Source organism: Entelurus aequoreus, linkage group LG16 (assembly GCF_033978785.1).
Source record: "Entelurus aequoreus isolate RoL-2023_Sb linkage group LG16, RoL_Eaeq_v1.1, whole genome shotgun sequence".
Lineage (NCBI taxonomy): Eukaryota > Metazoa > Chordata > Actinopteri > Syngnathiformes > Syngnathidae > Entelurus > Entelurus aequoreus.
This window is the reverse complement of record NC_084746.1, coordinates 37,714,629-37,732,783: the sequence shown is the minus strand read 5'-3', so window position 1 is coordinate 37,732,783 and position 18,155 is coordinate 37,714,629. Positions and strand designations below refer to the sequence as shown.

General features: G+C 39.9%; 1 protein-coding gene across 13 annotated transcripts in view; it reads left to right on the top strand.

Moving 5' to 3' along the window:
* Positions 1–18,155, top strand: part of mbnl1 (muscleblind-like splicing regulator 1) — a 142,928-nt gene that overhangs the window by 10,961 nt on the left and 113,812 nt on the right. For 4 of the 13 annotated variants that reach the window (XM_062022803.1, XM_062022797.1, XM_062022796.1 and 1 more), the window contains exon 1: positions 7,456–7,698. The exons of 3 other annotated variants lie outside the window; for them this stretch is intronic. The gene's annotated coding sequence lies outside the window, so the exon portion shown is untranslated. Of the gene's footprint in view, positions 1–7,454; positions 7,699–8,430; positions 8,535–18,155 lie in introns of those variants that run through there. 6 more of the 13 variants (XM_062022801.1, XM_062022802.1, XM_062022799.1 and 3 more) reach the window with 4 other exon arrangements.

Here is an 18,155-nt window from a genome sequence, read left to right as displayed (position 1 = left end):
GTAGAGTGCCAACATCGACGAGACGTGCTCCCTATTGGAACTCATGCACACACTGCATCTGCTAATGCGTATGAATCAGGAGCTTGGGGAAATGTAATTGCACATTGAAGGACTCAAACTTGAGTACAATCGTAACACTGAATAACGCTGTATTTTGTCATTTATTATACATGTTACACACTACAGCCTATCAAATGTATGATTGAGTCAAGCAGGGATGTCCAATCATTTAAAAATTGATAAACACAGCTAAAGGCACCATGTACCATATTTTCTGGACTATGGAGTGCACCGATATATAAGCTGCACTCTTTAAATTTTAGGGAAAAAACTATTTCTCCATATATTAGTTGCCCCAGACTATAAGCCACAGATATACAGTATACGTTGCGAAATGAGTTATTTACAGTTTTTTTTAAACATACCTTTTAATTGTTTCCAAACAGTGCCTGTAACACGGCAGTAAAATGTCTGATCAAACAAAACAGAAGTCATCAACAAAGACCCACTAGCTGCGTAAACTAGCTCTCCAATAAGATTAACAGATTCAGTAACTCCATGGTGACGTCTTGGTGAATGAAGTGAAACATTTGTGAAACTGAAACGATACAAAAAGAAAGCTAGTGTAAGGTAATATAATGATAATAATATAAATATGCATGAAAACACTCCCACAGACATCATTGATGGGAGGGTTTAGTAAGTATAAACAGTTTTAGTTGTATTGTCAAACTTACAAATGTTGCCTGAAGTGATGAATGAAGAATCCATATGAGTAGTAACGCTATGAACTGCTAGAAAGCCAGTCTAAACAGAAGAACAATGCCTTACCTACCATGAGTGAACTCGTCCAAAAGATGGCTCTATAGCACACACAATAACTTACCTTTTCAGTGTATTTGCTTGTTTTTTTTAACATTTGCATTATGGCTGTCAGCGTAGATCAGTGGTTCTCAACCTTTTTTCAGTGATGTACCCCCTGTGAAATTTTATTCAAGTACCCCCTAATCAGAGCAAAGTATTTTTGGTTGAAAAAAAGAGATAAAGAAGTTAGTGTCATCAGTTTCTGATTTATTAAATTGTATAACAGTGCAAAATATTGCTCATTTGTTGTGGTCTTTCTTGAACTATTTGGAAAAAATATATAAAAATAACTAAAAACTTGTTAAAAAATAAACAAGTGATTCAATTATAAATAAAGATTTCTACACATAGAAGTAATCATCAACTTAAAGAGCCCTCTTTGGGGATTGTAATAGAGATTAATCTGAATTCATGAACTTAATTCTAAATATTTCTTCACAAAAAAAGAAATCTTTAACATCAATATTTATGGAACATGTCCACAAAAAATCTAGCTGTCAACACTGAATATTGCATTGTTGCATTTCTTTTCACAGTTCTTTTTGACAGACATTTAAAAAAAATCTCACGTACCCCTTGGCAAACCTTCAAGTACCCCCAGGGGTACGCGTACCCCCATTTGAGAACCACTGGCGTAGATAATCCATAAATTAGCCGCACAGTTTTTTAAGCCGCAAGGTACAAAGCTTTGGAAAAAAGTAGCGGCTTATAGCCCGGAGTTTAGGGTAAGGAGAGAAAGCTGAAATTTATTATTTATATGGATAACTTTAGGTTCACCCTACTATCCGGGACCCCTTGCCGCAAGTAGATTGCAGACCGGTGGGAAACACTATGTTTTACCTAACTTATGAATAACAGTGATCAATGATCGTGATTGTAACTATTGGCCATAATCGTGCAGCCCTAGATGGTTCTGTACTTTTTGTGTATTCATACTCACTAAGAAACACGTGGAAAACATGACTCTTCACAGAGCTCTGAGGATGGTCCTTTCAAATGGGCCCTTAATGGATGGCTTCAGAATTAAGAATTCCACATTTGACACAATTTACTTATAGAGTTGTGAGGAGAACTCAAGTCTATTAATGTGAAAGATCCGTCCAATGACCAGGACTTAGTCAACTGTAGTGAACATGTCTATGGAGGTTCTCATTCATCCAGGTCACTGACTAGATCTGACCATTTTAAGTGTAAGACTAAAGATCTAGTCTGACTAGATCTGACCAATCAAAGTCTATGAGCATGAACTGATGAAGCCTCCTTGGATGAAAGGTGAAACGTCTTCTAAGACAAACCAAACAGGCTGCGAACGATTGAATGCTCTGAGAAAACTGGGGTGAACGCTCCTTTTCAATCATTTTTTGACTACACTTAAGACCTCACAGTAGGGCTGGGCGATATGGACATAAACTGATGCCGCTGTCTTTTTAGTTCGATACCGGTATACGGCAGATCTGGGCAAATTAAAGCCCGGGGGCCACATGCGGCCCGTTAAGCTTTTCAATCTAGCACGCCGGACATTCCCAAAAATTATTTTTAGATCTTTAAGATGGAAACTATAGCTGCCTATATGATGTGCAATAATGTTTTCTAATAATCTTGAACTATACAAAGTATTTCAATGGTTGGAATCTGCGCTTTTGCATGATATACTAGTTAATATGGTAATCTAATTAGTTACTATGGTAATCTAAGTCACAGCAACTCAGACGAGGCACCAAGCAGTGTGGGTGAGGAGCGTTTCCACAGAGTGTTTCCAGAGCTTCCAGCCTGAAGTGCGGTTGTCAGGGACAGACGCAGAAGGAGATTTTTAAAATAAAGTTCTAAAGCTTAATGATATATCAGATACTGTATATCAGATTGTAGGTGGGTTTTTTTTTTTACCCTTCACGTTCATATTTCACTGTGTTTGTTGCATTTTTTTTGCATTTCACTTGTTTGTAAAATATGTGGATGGAGAGTGGGTGTGACGTTCATATGTTGTCAATATTCAGTGTTTTATGGTTCATAGTTAAAATTGCAAATCAAACATTCTTTATTTTCATGTACATTCTGGGTGTCTCATTCAGTAAAAAAATGTAAAATTCCATTCTGTTTTTTAAGGTGGTCTGTCCATAACGTTTTTAGCTTTCAATCAGACATTATTGTGAGGTTTTGTATTAGTGTTCTTAAAAATAGATTTACCTGCCCTCAGACACATTTTTTTTCTCTAAATTTGCCCCCCCGCCCCCGAGTCAAAATAATTGCCCAAGCCTGGTATACGGTATATACCGGTATCTTAAAAAAATGTGCTAAATGCTTAAAGTTGCTTGTGTGTTTTACGGCTAGATAACCAGTGTTTGAGAGTACTCAGATTATTTTTGTTGTAATGGTAACCCAAACCTGTTGTTTATTTTTATAAAGTAATTAGTTAGCTGTTACTATGTCTAAGCAATTTTTGAGGCACTTTTAAACCGAGTTGTAGCTAAACATTTGACACACAGAGCAAGCGTCAGAGAAGAGCTATCGTTAGCTTCTGTGCTAAATCGGGTAACAGAAGTGAACAACAAGATGAGATTAGTGGTAAAGTTGCTACCAGGAGAGATATATGTTCTCAAGAAAATTTGTGTATGTGTAAATGATGATGTAGTCACTCACCAGATGCCAAATGCAGTTGCTGTACAAAGCATTGCATCACTCGGGAGTCAAGAAGTCAGCATCGCGCCGCCATATTAAAAAAATATATTTAGTGTCATCAGAGAAGCTTCCGTAAACACACAAGGGGCGGGGGTGAGGCAAAGAGTATGCCCTGTGCTTCGCCTGTCAGGCGCAGAGAAGAGCAAACGGCCGTAAAAAGGCACATCAAAAATACCGGTATGGCGGTATTGTCTCAAATATATACCACTTTCTAAAATATACCGGCATTAACTACAGTATATTACCGGTATACCGCCCAGCCCTACCTCACAGTTAAAGGAGCCATATGTAATAATTTCAAGTCAAGTCATCATTAAATGGCCCTGATATGTCAAAAGGCATGAATAAATCATGTTCTTTTCCAATACCTTTATAACTGTAGTTCAGCCGGGATATGCGCATTTCAAAATTAGATTTACAGCCTCGAAATATTGTTATTGTTTTCATTTCGATGTTCCGCCCTCTACCGTTTGACAAATTACAAAATCCATGAGTGTGTCACATACAGGTTGCCAGTTACGCACCACCCTCTTCGTCTGGCTGCTGCCACTGGGAAAGTTACTAAACATGTCAGAACTTAGTACATCTAAAAGTTACCATTCTCAACTTAATCATGACAAAACTAGGAACAAAATGAAGATTTGTATTGGGATGCCTTTGAAAGATGGAGACGATTGAAGGCAGATGATATTTTTCATCTGATGCCAAACTTGCTCATTTCCTCCTGATAGGTAAGTCAGGCATTGACGTTTTCTTATTACTTGTAATAAATGGAAATGGACATTTGGTATGTAAACTATATTGTCCAATACAGTCTATGATCTTGTCTAACAAAGATAGTATGTTCCTGCAACCAATGCTTAGCAATGACACATCGACATACAGGCTAACGGGGGACATATATGCCCGTTAGCCTGTATGTCGATTTGTATTCAAACTGACAGGGTAAAAATATATTTTCGACAAATAAAACCCATGTGGATATGGTATTATCAGTGCCTATTCTGTTCTCAATATGCTGACACGCTGAGGAAATGGGTTCCAACATTAGCACGGCTGTCATCATGACAATGTGAAACATATGGAGACAGCCAACGAACAGGATTAAAATAATTTCTCATTGGTGTTTTCATATTGTGGACTACATGTACCAAGTTATGACAATCTGGAACAAACAACCTTGGTAAAATGTCTCCTCTTCAGTTTTGGGTGTACATTATAGGCTGCCAAGCATGCTCTACTTATTTTACCAGTACAACCATTGCTGCGTTGGTTGTAGTTTGTTTTAGTCTTTGTTTTCTGATAGTACTTACAATAACCATATGATTGCCATTTGTTGTGATATTGTACGCAGGCATGACATACTTTTTCCTGAAAATGGCCTAATTTCTGTGTAAAACGCTTGTCTATTTAGCTATTACGGTCCCAGCACCTCAACTACTAGTAAGAGGCAGTGGAAGTTTGAAGCTCCTTGGAGTAGCCCAGTCCATCCAGCTGGATTCGGCTGTGTATATGGCAACCTCAGTCAGGGAGAGGGGGAGGGGACTCCAGAATTTGGACCGTGGTTGCAGTACCATTTCTGGCCATATTTTTACATCATTATTTTCATCCCACTTTTGACAACAAGTTTGAACCCTCGTCTAGCAGCCAGATAACATACTCAACTGTAGTTACGGGCAATTTCAGTACTTACAGCAGCAGGCTCATGTCTCAAGAAAGTGCTTTATTCCAAGCCTCCATGCGTGTCAAGTAGCTCCACGATTAGTTGGAAAGGGCTCGCCTGTCCCGCGTGACATGGTTAACAATCCCAGCAGGAACAAGAAGTTGATACAACGTTGATTATACATATGTCTTTTTAAAACTGACTTTGAAACAACGTTGCAAAATAGTTGTATTTGTAAATTGAGACAACGTTGACGTCTAACATTGGATCCACGTTGTTGGTTGGGAAATGACCAAAATTCAATGGTCAAATAAACGTCACAACGTGACATTGAATAAATGTCATCAAAAAGACTGTTGTTTCAAAGTTGTATTTGTGTTGTTGAGTATCCGTTGGAATATGACCAAAATTCAATGGTCAAATCAACATCCGAACCCAACATTGATTAAACGTTGTCAAAAAGGTTGTTGTTTTAACGTTACGTTTGAGTTGCTCAACGTCAGGACCTAATTCAACAAGTTCTTGTGCCTGCTGGGTTCTACTTTTCACACAGTTTAACATGGAACTTTTGAGAATGGTCATTTGACCTGTGCACACCACGGATGGCCTGACCGTAAACCACCTCAATTCTGACTCCAGATTTCACACTGTGCCCAGTTGCCAATTAAATTCTTCCAAATGCCCCACCTAGCATAGGGATCAATCGCAAATCACCTTTTCCAAGGTTCCAGAGAAATGGCCTCACACTTAGCCATTTCGCTAACAACATTGAACAGTTTAGGATTCATGCAGATGCCCAGGCCACAATTTCTAAGAGCTTAAGATATTACCACTACCTTAAATCCAATTATCTGAGGGTCTTGAAGGTATGTACACTTTTACATGAGGTTCAATCAACCTTTTGTTGTTGCTGAACTAAAACTAAACTGCTATGGTTTGCGTTTCTTTTCAGTGTTTCTCTCAAGTGATAGAAGGCCAATGTTTATTTGAAAGTTCAAGAGCTTGATTTAATTCAGACTGGGTGTAAGAGTTTGATGCCAAAGCAGAACAGTTACAAAGAGATTGCCTCTACCGAGGAGTTCTTATTGGCGTGGGTGTATCATTTACTGTACGTATAAGCAACTTCTTGAAATTAAATTCAATCATTTTCAAAACATATTTTATAAATATTACAGTTCATATTTGGACACGTTTGGACACTATTTGCAATGAAATCTGGTTGGGCGAGGTTGTAATTTGCATAGATATTGATAACATAACTTCCTTCCACATTCCCAGAGCTTCCTAAAATGTTTAAAAGTTGGTCGTGCATTGGGTAGGACGCGACATAACTGCCGTGGCACCAGTATCGCCCCCTTTTGGTGGAACATTATATCTCCAGGATGTACCCTGCCCTCCGTCTGAGTGCCCCCCAGGACCCTGTAAGGCACAAGCGGTAGAAAAATGAATGGATGGTTGGGTTTGGTGCATTGGAAAGCATGTGACCGCATGACTGCTGTGGCACCATTATCGCCCCCTTGTGGTGTAAAATCATAACAGTCATATCTCGCTTCCACGTTCTTCGATCTTCCTGAATTTTTGGATGGAGGGTCGGGGCACTGGGAAGGACGTGACCGCGTGCGTCATTCGTCCCTGCGACCTTGCCTGAACCCCCGTGAATGCTGCTCTCGTACTCATTGTTTCTCTTGGTGATACGTTAAACCTCGGAATGCTTTTATTATGTTCAAGTTTTCCACATCCTTTCCTCCCTGTGCATCTCATATTTCACTCAATGTGCTTCCATGCTGCCTACTTCTGTCACCGCCCTTATCTTTTAACTGTTTTCTCAAGTCTTCCTCCCTCCTCCCCATCGACTTCCTCCGCCTGGCTGGCAAGGTGAGGGCATCTGACATAACACTTCCTGGTGTTGTTCTGAAGAGGGGTGTGTGGCCAGCCTGCAGCAAGGAATGGAAGGACGGTGACGGGACTGTGGGGTCTGCTTGCCTAATCGCCGTCCCCTTCCACAGCTGCCGCCACCCCCACAAACACACGCCGCTCTCCCCGGACGACCCGGAGGCAGGGGGAAGAACGTCATTGCAGCTCTCTCTTCGGGTGCAGCTAGCGCGTCAAGAGGCAGGGGTGGGGAGACACTGGCGTACACGGCCAACGCTGCAACGTGCACACACACACACACACGCACACACACACACACTCCACCCTCCCTCCCTCGCTCGCCCTGCCTCTCTCACTGTGTGTTGGGCTCAGCACAGCTCCTCTACTCATTCGCTGCTGATTCACCCGCTTGCCTCTCCTCTGCCAGTCGCTCTGCCGTGCTGTGCTCCGCCTGCCTGCCTGAGAATGGTCCAGCCGGTGCCTGGGGGTCTGCCGTCGCAGCCTGTCTGAACACACACACACACACACACACACACACACACACACACACACACACACAACAAACACAAGAGTCAGCGGACACGAGGAAGCACACGCACACTCGCCGGAGAGCAATGTGAGAGGTAAGAGCTCGCTCGGTAATCCCTCGCCTCGGCGCTTTCTCGACCTTTCCTCCCGTGGGTGCTGCAGTCTGGACTTTCCAAAGTGGGCATTTGTGCATCGGAGCAGAGGCGACAACATGGGGAGTGTTGTCTGTAGGGCCGGTGCCGCGAATCAAGGGTTAATTTGTTCCAGCTTGTTTTATAGCCATTGGCAGTGACACAGTAAGAAACACTCTTGCCTGGAAGCAGACAGTAGCCATTTCCTGATGCTCGTTTACAAGAAGGTGTGTATTCATGGAAGGCCGTTGTTGATCCAGGAAGCAGTGGGGAGAATCGATACATCGCCCACTCAGCTTTCATTCCCAATGTCTGACTCAACGCTGTTTGGAGTTGTCCTGCAGAGCTGGCTCATGACGAAGAGGAATGGTTGGTTACATTCTCCATTCCCCTGTGCCTCTTCCCTCTGGTGCTGCGTCAGCCGAAAGGAGGGAAGCATGGTTTGGATGTGTGTGTGTGTGTGTGTGTGTGTTCAAACTACCGCCCTGCTGCATGTAAATTATATGCGACATGTGAAGCTGCTGCTACCTTATATGGTAGGCACAGTATTTCAGTACAGTAGAATCTTGCCAAAACATTCCGGGTCGCGGGAGGAGAGTGTGTGTCTGTGTGTGTGTGTGTATGGGGGGTGTGGGGGGAGCTTGGTCTGTGTGTGTGTGTGTGTGTGTGTGTGTGACTCAGTGAGTGTTTGCATGTGTCTGGTGGAAGGGGGAGTTACCGATAGAGGGACAAAGTTGAGAAAAAGATACGGGCGAAAAGGAAATCCAGCTGTATTTTTTGGAGTTCGAACTGAATAGAAAGTAAGTAGTGCTGTTTTTTGTGTGTGTGTGTGTGTGTGTGTGGATCATATGATTGTAAACAGGCCTGGCAGGGACAATTTGTTAATTGCCCTAACTGAAAAACAAGCCAAATGATATCAGGATGTGAGTCTGTTAGTCATGATCAGATCAGGAGATCTTTAGGAGCTTTTTAGACTCTTTCTAAAATCTCTCCTGGCTTCCTCTGGGTGGTGTGTGTCCGTGGTTGGGGCAATGATGTGGAATGTTGTTGTGACTTGGTGGGAGTCAGTAGGTAGCTCAGACAGCAGCTCTCATGCGCACACAGACATAAGTGTGTGTGCACACACACGCAGCAAGTAGACACAACTTTAAAAACGTGGGTACAGCCCTCGATCTAGTGCACAGGCGGGATTATATGCTTGACGGCATCGGCGCTGACAGGTTAAGCCTTTATTACACGGGGCTTCGCTCCGTGCTCCTACTGTGTTGTGGCCACTTTTCAACAATACGTCTCAGGACCCACGCTCTAATGAAATACCACGCTGAGCTAAAACGAATTGCTTGTGACACGTCATTAGCCCAGTATTTGACTCCTTCACCTTTCTCTGGTATTTATGTATTTGTAGTCTTTTTTTATTTTTTTTGTGTGTCCCAAGTCCAGCTGTTTTTAAAGAACAGTGTGTTGTAAGTAGGGTTGTCTCGATACCAATATTTTAGTACCGGTACCAAAATGTATTTCAATACTTTGATACTTTTCTAAATAAAGGGGAACCACAATAAATGGCATTATTGGCTTTATTTGAACAAAAAATCTTAGGGTACATCAAACATATGCTTATTATTGCAATTTAGTCCTTAAATAAAATAGTGAACATACTAGACAACTTGTCTTTTAGTAGTAAGTAAACAAACAAAGGCTCCTAATTGTACTGATGTATGCAGTAACATATTGTGTCATTTACAACTCTATTATTTTGTCAACAATATAAAGGACAAGCTGTAAAAATTGATTATTAATCTACTTGTTAATTTACTGTTAATATCTGGTTATTTTCTGTTTCAACATGTTCTATCTACACTTCTGTTAAAATATAATAATCACTTATTCTTCTGTTGTTTGATATTTTACATTAGTTTTGGATGATGCCACAAATTTAGGTATCGATCCGATACCAAGTAGTTAAGGATCATACATTGTTCATATTCAAAGTCCTAATGTGTCCAGGGACATATTTACTGACTTTATAAATATAATACGAATGAAAAAAAAGAAAAAAGATTTTGTGCCGATAAAAAATATCGATGTAATCATAGTAGTATCGACTAGATACACTATTGTACTTGGTATCATTACAGTGGATGTCAGGTGTAGATCCACCCATGGTATTTGTTTTACATTGTGACGCCAGTGAGCTATTGTATCCTCCTACGGTGTGTAGTGAAGCATGTTTAGCTATTCCTCGTCCTGCAGTGATAACAGTAATTGTAAGAAACTCACTTTATTTGATTAGTGATTTAGAAGTAGCTAAAACACTGCCGACTGCGGATGGACGTTAGCTGCTAGCTGGCTAGCCATGTTTTAAAGCACCTCTTCCTGAGGCCGTTTCAGTGTTATAACTTCACCTTTATCTTTGGTTTTTAGACCAAAATGCGCCCATTCTCCCTTTTCTGTCTACACACTGTGTCTGCTTGTAAGTACTCCGTGTGTGCGCGCTGCTGAACATGCTCCTCTGCTCATAAAACCAGCAATGTCACGACGTGACGAAGCGCCCTCATGCCTGTAAAAAAATAACGGTACTTTTCAAACAGAGTATAGTACCGTCTTTGGTTTATTAGTACCACCTTACTATACTAGTACCGGTATACCGTACAACCTTAGTTGTAAGTAGCTTTACTTGGTTAGTATTTGGTGTTCCCGCCCTTTTCTCTCGGGCTTCAAATGAAGGAAAGACTATGGCATTTAATAACAAACATTTATTAACTCACTTCACCCCGGCAGCCTTTTGTTTTGCTCTCCACCAGGCCAGCAGGTATGGCTGCGTCTGCTGTATTAGAAGGTCAAGCGAGCTCTCGTCACACCCCACAAGCTTGGCTGGGCTCCCTGAAAAATGATTAACCCAATGAAAGTCATATAGATAATGACGGAACCGTAGAGAATGCGAACATATCCCTGTGGAAGTCTTGTTTGAATACAAAATGAATCCAAAGTGAATGATTCATTTTGTTTTTTTCTGAGATTATTATCCAGGTTATAGGTCGTATACTTGTATGAAAAATAGTTGTGAAATAATTTATCATGGCATTTTAGCATTTATCATTCCTGATGACTTTTTTTCATAATTTTGCGTCGAAGCAATCACACTTTATTCAGTGTATGCAGGAATTTTAATTCAATGTTTTTCGTGTTGCAAGACAGGTCATTTGTTTTGACAGTTTCCGCAGTCTCTCTCATGAATCTGAATGGAAAAAGCCTGTTCGCTCAGTCGCCCTAATGCGAGGGTCAAACTCCTTTTCATTGAGGGCTCAGAGGGCCCTTTTGAATAGTATATGAATATACACGTATAAGGTTTTGCATCTTGATATTGTTACACAATTGCCTACACATCTGATGATTTAATTATTTTGTAACATACGCTGTAAAAAAAAAAAGTGTAGATTTTGCAGTAAAAAAACTACCAGATCAGTTGCCAGAATAAAAATTTACGATGGAAATAAAGAACGGTACCACTGCATCTTACAGTAAACATTTGAGTAGTTATTTTTTACAGTGTATTACTCTAAATGAAAAAACTACCAATTTTTTTTTAAACTGTAAAATCTATTATGTGTTCTACAATTTGATGGATAACTCTCTTTTAAATCATGAGTCCAGCCATTAATTTGTTTTTATTTCAATAAAACATTTTTTTAATGTATTATAATATATAGGGATGTGCCGATCAATTTTTGTGAAAAGGTATGTGATTGCCATTGAGATCCTTTGGCTGACAGTGTATTTATATTTAATACCCCTGATTATTACATTACTGTATGTGTGGAGCCGCTCCTCTAAGCTCACAGTAATCACTTCCATTACAGCAAATAAACTGCATTTGTATCATGAGTATCATTATCACGTAGCATTATCACTGGTCGCTGAACATGCTACACACAGATAAAGAGGAACAAGGAACTAGTTTAACCGTTGTGTTGATATTGTTAAAATATCCATAGCACTCACCATATATCAACTGAAAAAATTCAGATCATGGTGTTATTGATCGGTATGGGAATTGGCAGCATCAAACCCTCATCAGAACATCCCTAATAATATAACATTTGTTACATTATTGGCGAAGGTTTAAATATTACATTTACATGTATCTATTTCTGTCAAACTGGACAGAATGAATACATTTAGTAAGATGACATTAAGTACTTTATTGACGTATATTACTTCCAGGCCTTGGCGGGCCATATAAAATGATGTGGCCTTGAGTTTAACACCTGTGATACCTTATATACAATAAAGCTGTTAGTAATTTCACAATATACCGTATTTTCCGCACTATAAGGCGCACCGGATTATAAGGCGCACCTTCAATGAATGGCATATTTTAAAACTTTGTTCATATATAAGGCGCACCGCATTATAAGGCGCATAGAATAGACGCTGCAGTAGAGGCTGGGGTTACGTTATGCATCCCGTAGTTGCGAGACCTGTTGTGGCTCATTATTGGTCCATATATAAGGCGCACCGGATTATAAGGCGCACTGTCAGCTTTTGAGAAAATTGGAGGTTTTTAGGTGCGCCTTATAGTACGGAAAATACGGTATATAAAAAAAGTACCATACATGTTTCATATTATCGGAATGCAAATACTTTAGTGATCCCTTTTGAAATGACCAGGCTTATATGTACAGCTGCACTCAAATATTATCCATTAATATTATATGTATATATATATATATATATATACACTACCGTTCAAAAGTTTGGGGTCACATTGAAATGTCCTTATTTTTGAAGGAAAAGCACTGTACTTTTCAATGAAGATAACTTTAAACTAGTCTTAACTTTAAAGAAATACACTCTATACATTGCTAATGTGGTAAATGACTATTCTAGCTGCAAATGTCTGGTTTTTGGTGCAATATCTACATAGGTGTATAGAGGCCCATTTCCAGCAACTATCACTCCAGTGTTCTAACGGTACAATGTGTTTGCTCATTGGCTCAGAAGGCTAATTGATGATTGGAAAACCCTTGTGCAATCATGTTCACACATCTGAAAACAGTTTAGCTCGTTACAGAAGCTACAAAACTGACCTTCCTTTGAGCAGATTGAGTTTCTGGAACATCACATTTGTGGGGTCAATTATACGCTCAAAATGGCCAGAAAAAGAGAACTTTCATCTGAAACTCGACAGTCTATTCTTGTTCTTAGAAATGAAGGCTATTCCACAAAATTGTTTGGGTGACCCCAAACTTTTGAACGGTAGTGTGTATATATATATATATATATATATATATATATATATATATATATATATATATATATATATATATATATATATATATATATATATATATATATATATATATATATATATATATATATATATATAATACAGTGCATCCAGAAAGTATTCACTTACCACCCATTTTTTTATGTTACAGCTTTATTCCAAAATGGAATACATTCATGTTTGTCCTCAAAATTTTACAGACAATACCCCATAATGACAATGTGAAAAGTTTTTTTTTTTTTTATAATGTTTTGAATTTTATTTTTTCCAAATAAAAATGTACAAAAAAAAAATCACATGTATAAAAATAAGTATTCACAGACTTTGCGCGATACTTTGTTGATGTACCTTTGGCAGAAATTACAGCCTCAAGTCTTCTTTAAAACGACACCACGAGCTGGTCAGCATGTACAGAGACATCCTGGATGAAAGCCAACACCTCCCATCCAACCTGATGGATCATGAGAGGTGCTGCAAAACTGCCCAAAGATAGGTGTGCCAAGCTTGTGGCATCATATTCAAAAAGACTTGAGGCTGTAATTGCTGTCAAAGGTGTTTCAACAAAGTATTGAGAAAAGGCTGTGAATATTTCTGTACATGTGATTTTTTCTTATTTGGAGAACTTATTCAAAAAAATAAAAATGTTCACATTGTCATTATGGGGTATTGTGTGTAGAATTTTGAGGACAAAAATGGATTTTGATATCAGACTGTAACAGAAAATGTGGAAAAAGTGAAGCACTGTGAATACTTCCCGGATGGCTGAAAATGTTCAATGCAATGGTATAATAAGTGTATAATAGTGACGTGACTTGTATCTGATATCGTTCCTTAAATGTGTCACTGTGGAAATCAGCTTGTGTGCTGCTGACAGTGTTCCAGTGTTGGCGACATAAATGAGAGCCGACGAGCCTCTTATTAAACCGTAAGGTCAGCCATTATAGTTGATATCCGTTGACTTGACCGTGTCCTTAATGCATGTACAAAGATGCAGTGTTGCAGCCCGAATAATACACATCACGCTTTGTGTGTCTGAGAGGTAACGTTGTCTGCAGAGGTTGTTTGTGGACTCTAGTCCAAAACCCATCTTGGCAGCCATGTTGTCAAATGTCTCAACATGCAAATGAGTTTAACCTGGGGTGCCTACACTTTTTAAGCAGGCGAGCTACTAATTTACATTAATGTATTTATGAAACAGATTTTTTTTGTTAACATGTTAAAGGTTTTTAATGAAAATACAAGCAAGATGAACACTTGTATCATGTTGTAATTGTATGCATGTTCGAAATAAACTCAAACCATAACATTTCTTTCATGAAGACAACAATTGTATGGAATCAGACAGGATTCACAGTAGTGCTGATAACTTCCACATTTTCGAATTGAATACATTGTGGAGGAGAACAAAAGTCCTCCTTTCTGTCCAATACCACATGAAAGTGGTTGCTTTTTGCCATCTTATTTGTCCAGCTTCCATACTCCTTTTTATACACTTTACAAGAAATACGTTGATGGCAAACTCTTGTTTGCTTGTGTGCGCTATCTTTCTGAGTCTCTTATTTTGCTAACGCAGGCAGGATAGAGCAGCACTTTTATTGCGAACACAGGAACTGTGCAGTCGGTCTTTAGAGTCTGGACGGCAGGTACGGCGTGAGAGTCTGTTGAAATAAAAAGTGTTTCTCGCCTTCCTGACGGTCATTTTTTCTTAATAATGATCTGGCAGCAGCCAGTGTCATCTCACAAGACCCTCAGGTGCCGCAAATGTCCATCAGGTCACGAAAGTGACGTCATAGTGAAAATTGATGATTGCTAATTTTTAGGACTATTTTTTTAATGCCTGGCTGGCGATGGACTGACACACCCTCCACCATCGACGTAATGGGCACCCCTGAGTTAAAGACCTACTGAAATGAGATTTTCTTATTTAAACAGGGATAGGAGGTCCATTCTATGTGTCATACTTGATCATTTTGCGATATTGCCATATTTTTGCTGAAAGGATTTAGTAGAGAACATCGACGATAAAGTTTGCAACTTTTGGTCGCTGATAAAAAAGCCTTGCCTGTACCGGAAGTAGCGTGACGTCACAGGTTGTGGAGCTCCTCACATCTGCACATTGTTTACAATCATGGCCACCAGCAGCGAGAGCGATTCGGACCGAGAAAGCGACGATTACCCCATTAATTTGAGCGAGAATGAAAGATTCCTGGATGAGGAACGTTAGAGTGAAGGACTAGAGGGCAGTGGAAGCAATTCAGATATGGAAGATGCTGTGAGAGGCGGGTGGGACCTGATATTCAGCTTGGAATGACTAAAACAGTAAATAAACACAAGACATATATATACTCTATTAGCCACAACACAACCAGGCTTATATTTAATATGCCACAAATTAATCCTGCATAACAAACACCTCCCCCCTCCCGTCCATATAACCGGCCAATACAACTCAAACACCCGCACAACACACTCAATCCCACAGCCCAAAGTACCGTTCACCTCCGCAAAGTTCATACAGCACATATATTTCCCCAAAGTTACGTATGTGACATGCACATAGCGGCACGCACGTACGGGCAAGCAATCAAATGTTTGGAAGCCGCAGCTGCGTACTCACGGTAGCGCGTATCTAACTCAAAGTCCTCCTGGTAAGAGTCTCTGTTGTACCAGTTCTCCACAGGCCAATGGTAAAGCTTGACTGTCATCGTTCGGGAATGTAAACAATGAAACACCGGCTACGACGTAGCCCTACGTGTTTGTGTTACTGCAGCCGGCCGCTAATACACCACTTCCCACCTACAGCTTTCTTCTTTGCTATCTCCATTGTTCATTAAACAAATTGCAAAAGATTCACCAACACAGATGTCCAGAATACTGTGGAATTTTGCGATGAAAACAGACGACTTAATAGCTGGCCACAATGGTGACCCAAAATGTCCGCTACAATCCGTGAAGTCACGCGCAAACGTCATCATACCGAGACGTTTTCAGCAGGATATTTCGCGGGAAATTTAAAATTGCACTTTACTAATCTAACCCGGCCGTATTGGCATGTGTTGCAATGTTAAGATTTCATCACTGATATATAAACTATCAGACTGCGTGGTCGGTAGTAGTGGGTTTCAGTAGGCCTTTAAACCTTTGATGATCCCAACTATCACTCTTCTTTGCAGTCAACCAGCATCTCCATAGGCATCAAGGCCATTGTGGAACGAGTAGCAGCCCTTAGTGTCTTTCTATGATTGTCACGGAAACCTCAAGAGGCTGCGCAGTAAACATATGTATGGTCAGAGGGGGCATTATTGACATGCTATATTCCGAGTAGCTGCAGCGGCGCTATCATTGTGGTAGGGTTGTCCTGATACCAATATTTTGGTACAGATACCAAAATGCATTTCAATGCTTTTCAATACTTTTCTAAATAAAGGGGACCACAAAAAAAATTGCATTATTGGCTTTATTTTAACAACAAATCTTAGGGTACATTAAACATATGTTTATTATTGCAATCGAAGAACAATTTTGTCCTTAACTAAAATAGTGAACATACTAGAAAACTTGTCTTCTAGTAGTAAGTAAGCAAACAAAGACTCCTAATTAGTCTGCTGACGTATGCAGTAACATATTGTGTCATTTATCATTCTATTATTTTGTCAACATTATGAGGGACAAGTTGTAAAAATGTATTATTAATCTACTTGTTCATTTACTGTTAATATCTGTTTATTTTCTGTTTCAACATGTTCTATCTACACTTCTGTTAAAATGTAATAATCACTTATTCTTCTGTTGTTTGATACTTTACATTAAGTTTGGATCATACCACAAATTTAGGTATCGATCCAATACCAAGTAGTTACAGGATCATACATTGGTCATAATTTAAGTCCTCATGTGTCCAGGGACGTATTTCCTGAGTTTATAAACATAATTTGAATTTTAAAAAAGGATAAAAGATTTTGTGACGATAAAAAATATTGATGTAATCATAGTAGTATCGACTAGATACGCTATTGTAATTGGTATCATTACAGTGGATGTCAGGTGTAGATCCAACCATGGCATTTGTTTACATTCAGGCGTGCTAGCTTTTGTTAGCAGTGATGCCGGTGAGCTATTGTATCCTCCTACGGTGTGTAGTGAAACATGTTTAGCTATTCCTCGTCCTGCAGTGATAATGCTACTTGTAAGAAACTTACTTTATTCGTCGCCATGGAGGTGAGGATTAGTGATTTAGAAGTAGCTAAAACACTGCTGACTGCGGATGGATGTTCACTGCTAGCTAGCTAGCCATGTCTTAAAGCACCTCTTCCTGAGGGCGTTTCAGTGTTATAACTTCACCTTTATCTTTAGTTTTTAGACAAAAATGCGTCCATTCTCCCTTTTCTGTCGGCACACTGTGTCTGCTTGTAAGTACTACGTGCGTGTGAGCTGCCGAACATGCTCCTCTGCTCGTACAACCAGCAATGTCACGACGTGACGGCGCGCCGTCATGCCCGGGAACCGGTACTTTTCAAACAGAGTATAGTACCGTTTTTGATTCATTAGTACCGCGATACTATACTAGTACCGGTATACTGCACAACCCTACATTGTGGGGTCCTGAGGTGTTGTGTTTCCTTCCTTTACTTGGATGACCTGTCTTAGCATACGGCCTCCACTCCAGTATGCTGACGCCCAGCAGTAGCAAACACAAGGAAAAATCTTCTGCTCAGCAGTCAAAAGCTGAAAATAGAAGTGCTTGGCTGGAAGCTATCATTTTGTTCATTTCGGTTGCCATAGCAGATGTTGCAGCAGAAAACAAGTCAATTGGTGCTGCGTGAACTTTCATTCAACGGTTTGACTAATCGTGTTTTGACCAACGGCGGGAATACCCGAGCAAATTGTTTTAGGGCCCACAATCTTACAGAAAGCTAACGACCGAGGGACCAGACTTCTCCCTTCACTATCAGCCTAATTGTGTGTATTCCAAAGAGCCAGCGTCCTGTAGAGTAGACATTTGATTTTTGTCTATTTATTTTGTCCGAGAACAGGAGCGCTCTCTTGTTATTAAAAACACTCTGCAGAAAAAGCTTGTCAAATATAATCTCTATGCAAAAAAACCCCCAAAAAACCTTGCAAAATTGTGAGTTTT